At 37.3% G+C, this 5,828-nt stretch overlaps 1 non-coding gene across 1 annotated transcript; it reads left to right on the top strand.

The window, feature by feature from the left end:
* Nucleotides 1-5,386: 5,386 nt before the first annotated feature.
* Nucleotides 5,387-5,487, top strand: LOC140831232 (U6 spliceosomal RNA). The gene has a single exon (XR_012117810.1). It is a non-coding gene; the product is annotated as a U6 spliceosomal RNA (small nuclear RNA).
* Nucleotides 5,488-5,828: the final 341 nt, after the last annotated feature.

Below are 5,828 nucleotides of genomic sequence, written 5' to 3' on the forward strand. Positions count from 1 at the left end.
AACAAAATAGCTAACCAACTCTACACGTATAGTACACTCAATTTTCTCACAAATATTCTATGTGGATTTCAAGTCATAAAAAACATTCACGCACACCAAATTTGAAGTGGAAATTTTTCAACCATAACTTTACTTTAGCTGAAAATTTTTCATGCCTTATAGAGCAAGCTCCTTGTGCTGAATATACTTCTATCATATTAAGTTTATGTGATTAGAATGATTCAGCCTTATATATCATTTTATATATTTTCTTTCATTATAGTTCATGGTATAGACGTATTAATAGTAATAGAGTGCAGTTGTCTATTTTCACAAGTTGTAGCTTGTAATCAAGTCTAGTAATTCCAAGAAGTAAATTTCCAAAGTTTAACGTAGAACAAAGATTATATATGGTAAATTTGTTTCATGTGAAAGGAGAGATGAATTAGAAGGATTTCAAGAAGTGTAAATTTCAGAGTTTACCGTAAAACAAAGAATACATAGTGAATTTGTTTGTTATACAAGAAGAGATGACGTAGTAGAAATATTCCAAGCAATGTGAATTTCACAGTTTCAAGTAGAACAAAGATTATATAGTGAATTTGTTTATTATTGAAGAAGAAATGATTGTAGAAGAATAACACATAATTTAACATCTATGAATCTTTTTTTTATATATCAAATTTAATTCGAACAAATTTTTAGAAAATAATCAATTTTGGTGTGACAAAGCAGATCAGATCAATTCTTACGTTCCAAAATTTTATCAGCCTCAAAGGAAGACATCTGATCGAACTATTTCCACATATATATTTTCTTTAATTAGTCATGACACCCCTCTTCTTTACTTTCTTCTCTCCTTGGTTCCTGACCTTGGCGTGGAGAGGCTGATGATTCTGATTCTGGTTACTTAGTTTATATGTGGTCTAGCCCGAGGTGGCCCCTTCGCCCGCTTTCTTGTTGAGTTACTCTCTTTCTCTTCAGGTTGAGCCAAAAGTGATTTGACCCGAGAACTGTCTGTAACACCTTCTCTAATAATGCTCGGAATTGAACCGACTATATCATCACAATGATAATAAACTTCTTTTTACAAAGGTACTTGAAGGAGTTTATGCAAAAAAAAAAGTATCTCTCAATCTCACTTTTTTGGGCCATCAATTTAATTTTATTTTCTCTTTCTTTGGCCTCTTTTTCCTTTTCATATTATTTTCTCTCTATGGCCAAATCACTCTTTTGTTCACTCTTTCTTTCGGTTATTTCACGTTTTCTTTCGCTATCATCACCATTTGAGCTTCTAATTGATCCCCAAGAAAATATTTCAGAGTCAATTGAACAAGAGAAGTATACTGTTCATCCACACATGTACGCAACAGAGTTTCACTTTGTCTACTCTCTTCTTCCATATAAGACATATTAAGAACTTCCTCATTGTCTAAGAATCCACCTTCCACCGCAAATTGTTCCGCAATATTCAAATAATCAACCACTGAAGTACCATCACCATCAATCTCAATCTCAATGTCGATTCCAACTCAATTACAATTTTTGGTTCAAGCTCCACTTGAGAATTCATTGCTGTCAGCGCCACACTTGGACATTGTCTAATGTCATGTCCATTCTCTAGACACCAACAACATATACTGGATAGTTTAAATGTAAGTGGGATGATGATGCGCTTTCAAGAGATATTATGTGACAAATGCAGAAGTGAACATTTTGCGAAAGATTGTCAAGATGGAAATACTTTCTATGGGCAAGATCAGGCACCGAGGAATCATGTGGGGATTCAAAGTCGTCCTAGGAATGACCCGTACTCAAACTCATACAATCTTGGATGGAGGCAACATCTCAAATTCTCATGGGGTGGTCAAAATAGTTAAAGTCGCTTATCAGGAGGACAACAATATGGAAAGCAGACGATGTATAGATATGAGCCTATAGAGGAAAATTCTAGTTTGGAGCAGATTATGTCAAAGTTTATCTCATCCACTAAAACTAGACTACAAAATCAGGATGCATCAATAAAGGATTAGAAAATCAAATAGGACAGTAGGCCAAGATGAACGTGAGTAGAGAGCCGGGCACCTTGCCAAGCTACACTGAAACAAATCCCAAAGAGCAAGTGAAGGCCGTTGAATTGAGGAATGGAAGAGTGCTTGAACAAGAAGAGAGAAGAAAAAGAAAGAAGCAGGAGGAAGAAGCTGAACTGGAAACAGGTAAGCCTGCAAATTCTTAACATGCACCCATTACAAAGTCGAAAATTATTATCCATCCACCTTTTCCTCCAGCACTGAAAAAGGCAAAGATTGATGTGTAATTAGGTAAGTTTCTTGAAGTTTTAAAATTACATATCAATATTCTTTTTTGCTGATACTTTGATGCAAATTTCTAGCTATGCAAATTTTTTAAAAGATTTTTAGCAAATAAAAGGAAGTTAGAGGAGCATATGACTGTGAAATTAACAGAGGGTTGCACGGATTTGGTACAAAACAACATCACACCCAAGCCAAATGATCCATGGAGTTTTTCTATTCTTTGCATTATTGGTGATATGGTATTTCATAAAGCTCTATGAGACATTGATGCAAGTATTAATTTGATGCCTTTTTCTATGTTTAAAAAACTTGGGTTGGGTAAGCAAAAGCCTATGAGAATGTCATTGCAGCTGGAAGACCGGTCCATCAAGTACCAACATGGAGTGATTGAGGATTTCTTGGACCAAGTAGAGAATTTTATTTTCCCTACAGACTTTGTGGTACTTGACATGGAAGACTATTTAGAGATACCTCTGATTTTAGGAAATCATGTCTTGTAACGGGCAAGGCTCTCATTGGCGTTCAAGAAGGAAAGTTGAGATTAAGAGTGAAAGAAGAAGAAATTACTTTGATGTCTTTAATGCTCTTAAACACACAATGTACACTGATGATTGTTTTAGAATTGATGTTGTTGATTCTCGTGTTTACAACTTTGTGCAATATGCTATGAAGGATCCACTTGAGGCCACACTCACGAGTGAGTTGCACGAGAAAGAGCTAGATGAGACGCAATCTGAAATTGTGGCATATTTGAATGCCAACCTTCCATGGAAGAAACAAGTCAAGATGAGACTAGAAGATTTGAGAGATCGAAGAGACGTGGCCCTCAGAAATCAAGCATAGAGAAACCACCAATCCTTGAGTTCAAACCCCTACCTCCTCATATGAATTACGTATATTTAAGTGAGAATAATAATTTTCATATTATTATTTCTTTTCCTTTGGCAGAGATGATGGAGGGAAAGTTGTTGTAACGTCCCAGATTCGATGACTGTCCTCACTGTATCAAGACGGGTCTTTCGAGCATGCTTATGTCCTCACTCACACGCACCCTGGGAAACTTCCCAGGAGGTCACCCATCCCAAAATTTCCCCAAGTCAAGCACGCTTCACTTTGGAGTTCTTATGTGATGAGTTACCGAAAAGAAGATGCACCTTCGTGATATGATTAGTACCAATCAAATCTTTTAAGCCTGCTTCAACTGTACAGTCCATTACATTGAACAGTCTCGGAATCCCTCTCATTCCCGTGTGGGTCCGTTCATTCATGTTCCCTCCACCTAGAAGCCTGCCAGGAGCCGCTCATTGTCCGTGCAACTGATGGCACCGGCGATCACCCCCCGCCCTCTTCGGCCCCGGCCCTCACATGCCCACCAGCTTCCGCTTGGTTCGTCCCCGAACCACACCGTACTAAGAGAGAACCTGGCTCTGATACCACTTGTAACGTCCCAGATTCGATGACTGTCCCCTCACTGTATCAAGACGGGTCTTTCCAGCGTGCTTATGTCCTCACTCACACGCACCCTGGTAAACTTCCCAGGAGGTCACCCATACCAAAATTACCCCAAGTCAAGCACGCTTCACTTTGGAGTTCTTATGTGATGAGCTACCGAAAAGAAGATGCACCTTCGTGATATGAGTAGTACCAATCAAATCTTTTAAGCCCTCTTCAACTGTACAGTCCATTACATTGAACAGTCTCGGAATCCCTCTCATTTCCGTGTGGGTCAGTTCATTCATGTTCCCTCCACCTAGAAGCCTGCCAGGAGCCGCTCATTGTCCGTGCAACTGATGGCACCGGCGATCACCCCCCGCCCTCTTCGGCCCCGGGCCTCACATATTGTAAAGGCCCGAAAATTTGGTAAATTCGAAAATACTCCCTTAGAATTTTATTTTTTTGAACTTAGGTAATCAAATAATTGGTTATTACAATTAGGTCCTTAAAATTCTCAATTCCTGCAATTCAATCCTTAAATCCCACTATGTAGAGCATGCATCCTAAATAAATTCTCATAATTAATCTTACATTTCCATAGATACTTAAAATCCTCAAATTGTATATTTATAATCCTAAAGATTGTCGTAGTCTTCGAATCGCTATTGCTTATATGAAATCCTCAAAAATTTACTCGAATAGCAACCAAGAACCATCAATAATTTCTTAGAAATTCTACAAGTCTCAAAAGTATTCATAATTTTCAAGATTAACTTATAACCCAGGAGGACATCAACACTACTGACCTAAAAATTAATATAGTCAAATCATTTTCAACCTCTCCTAAAGATCAATATTCGAATTCTTAGACATGTCCAATTCCAAACGTACCCAACATGCATAATTCCATAATTTATTTATCTATTTTTTAATTTAAACAAAGACTGAATAATTGAAATCTGAACGTAAAATATTTCATGAAATCATGCTTGTTAAAATAATTCATGCTTTAAATAAAATGCGTAACTGTAAAACTTACAGACCGAAGACGTGACTTCGTGAGCTTCTCGTGGTCAGTAGTAGTACAACCCTTTACAGAATCATTGCTCTGATACCAAATGTAAAGGCCCGAAAATTTGGTAAATTCGAAAATAGTCCCTTAGAATTTTATTTTTTTGAACTTAGGTACTCAAATCATTGGTTATTACAATTAGGTCCTTAAAATTCTCAATTCCTGCAATTCAATCATTAAATCCCACTATGTAGAGCATGCATCCTAAATAAATTCTCATAATTAATCTTACATTTCCATAGATACTTAAAATCCTCAAATTGTATATTTATAATCCTAAAGATTGTCGTAGTCTTCGAATCGCTATTGCTTATATGAAATCCTCAAAAATTTACTCGACTAGCAACCAAGAACCATCAATAATTTCTTAGAAATTCTACAAGTCTCAAAAGTATTCATAATTTTCAAGATTAACTTATAATCCATAAGGAGGACATCAACACTACTGACCTAAAAATTAATATAGTCAAATCATTTTCAACCTCTCCTAAAGCTCAATATTCGAATTCTTAGACATGTCCAATTCCAAACGTACCCAACATGCATAATTCCATAATTTATTTATTTATTTTTTAATTTAAAAAAAGACTTCGGGGACATCCGATAAAATTGGAACGATACAGAGAAGATTAGCATGGCCCCTGCGCAAGGATGACACGCATAAATCGAGAAATGGTCCAAATTTTTTTTTTGTAATGCACATGGGCTGTTCCCGATTGGGCTTAAGTCCCCTCACGGTTGTCCCATTACCCATTACTCATAGAACTTCTCCAGCCCAGGCACTGGAGCTTTTGCCTTCCCAGGATTAGAACCCAAGACCTCCTGGACTTATATAGATCTTGGCAGCAATCCTGGTACCGGTTGATCTACTAGCTCAACTGGTACCAGGATTGCTGCCAAGATCTATATAAGTCCAGGAGGTCTTGGGTTCTAATCCTGGGAAGGCAAAAGCTCCAGTGCCTGGGCTGGAGAATTTCTATGAGTAATGGGTAATGGGATAACCATGAGGGGATTTAAGCCCAATCGGG

The sequence above is a fragment of the Primulina eburnea genome, chromosome 4, assembly GCF_022965805.1.
Source record: "Primulina eburnea isolate SZY01 chromosome 4, ASM2296580v1, whole genome shotgun sequence".
Lineage (NCBI taxonomy): Eukaryota > Viridiplantae > Streptophyta > Magnoliopsida > Lamiales > Gesneriaceae > Primulina > Primulina eburnea.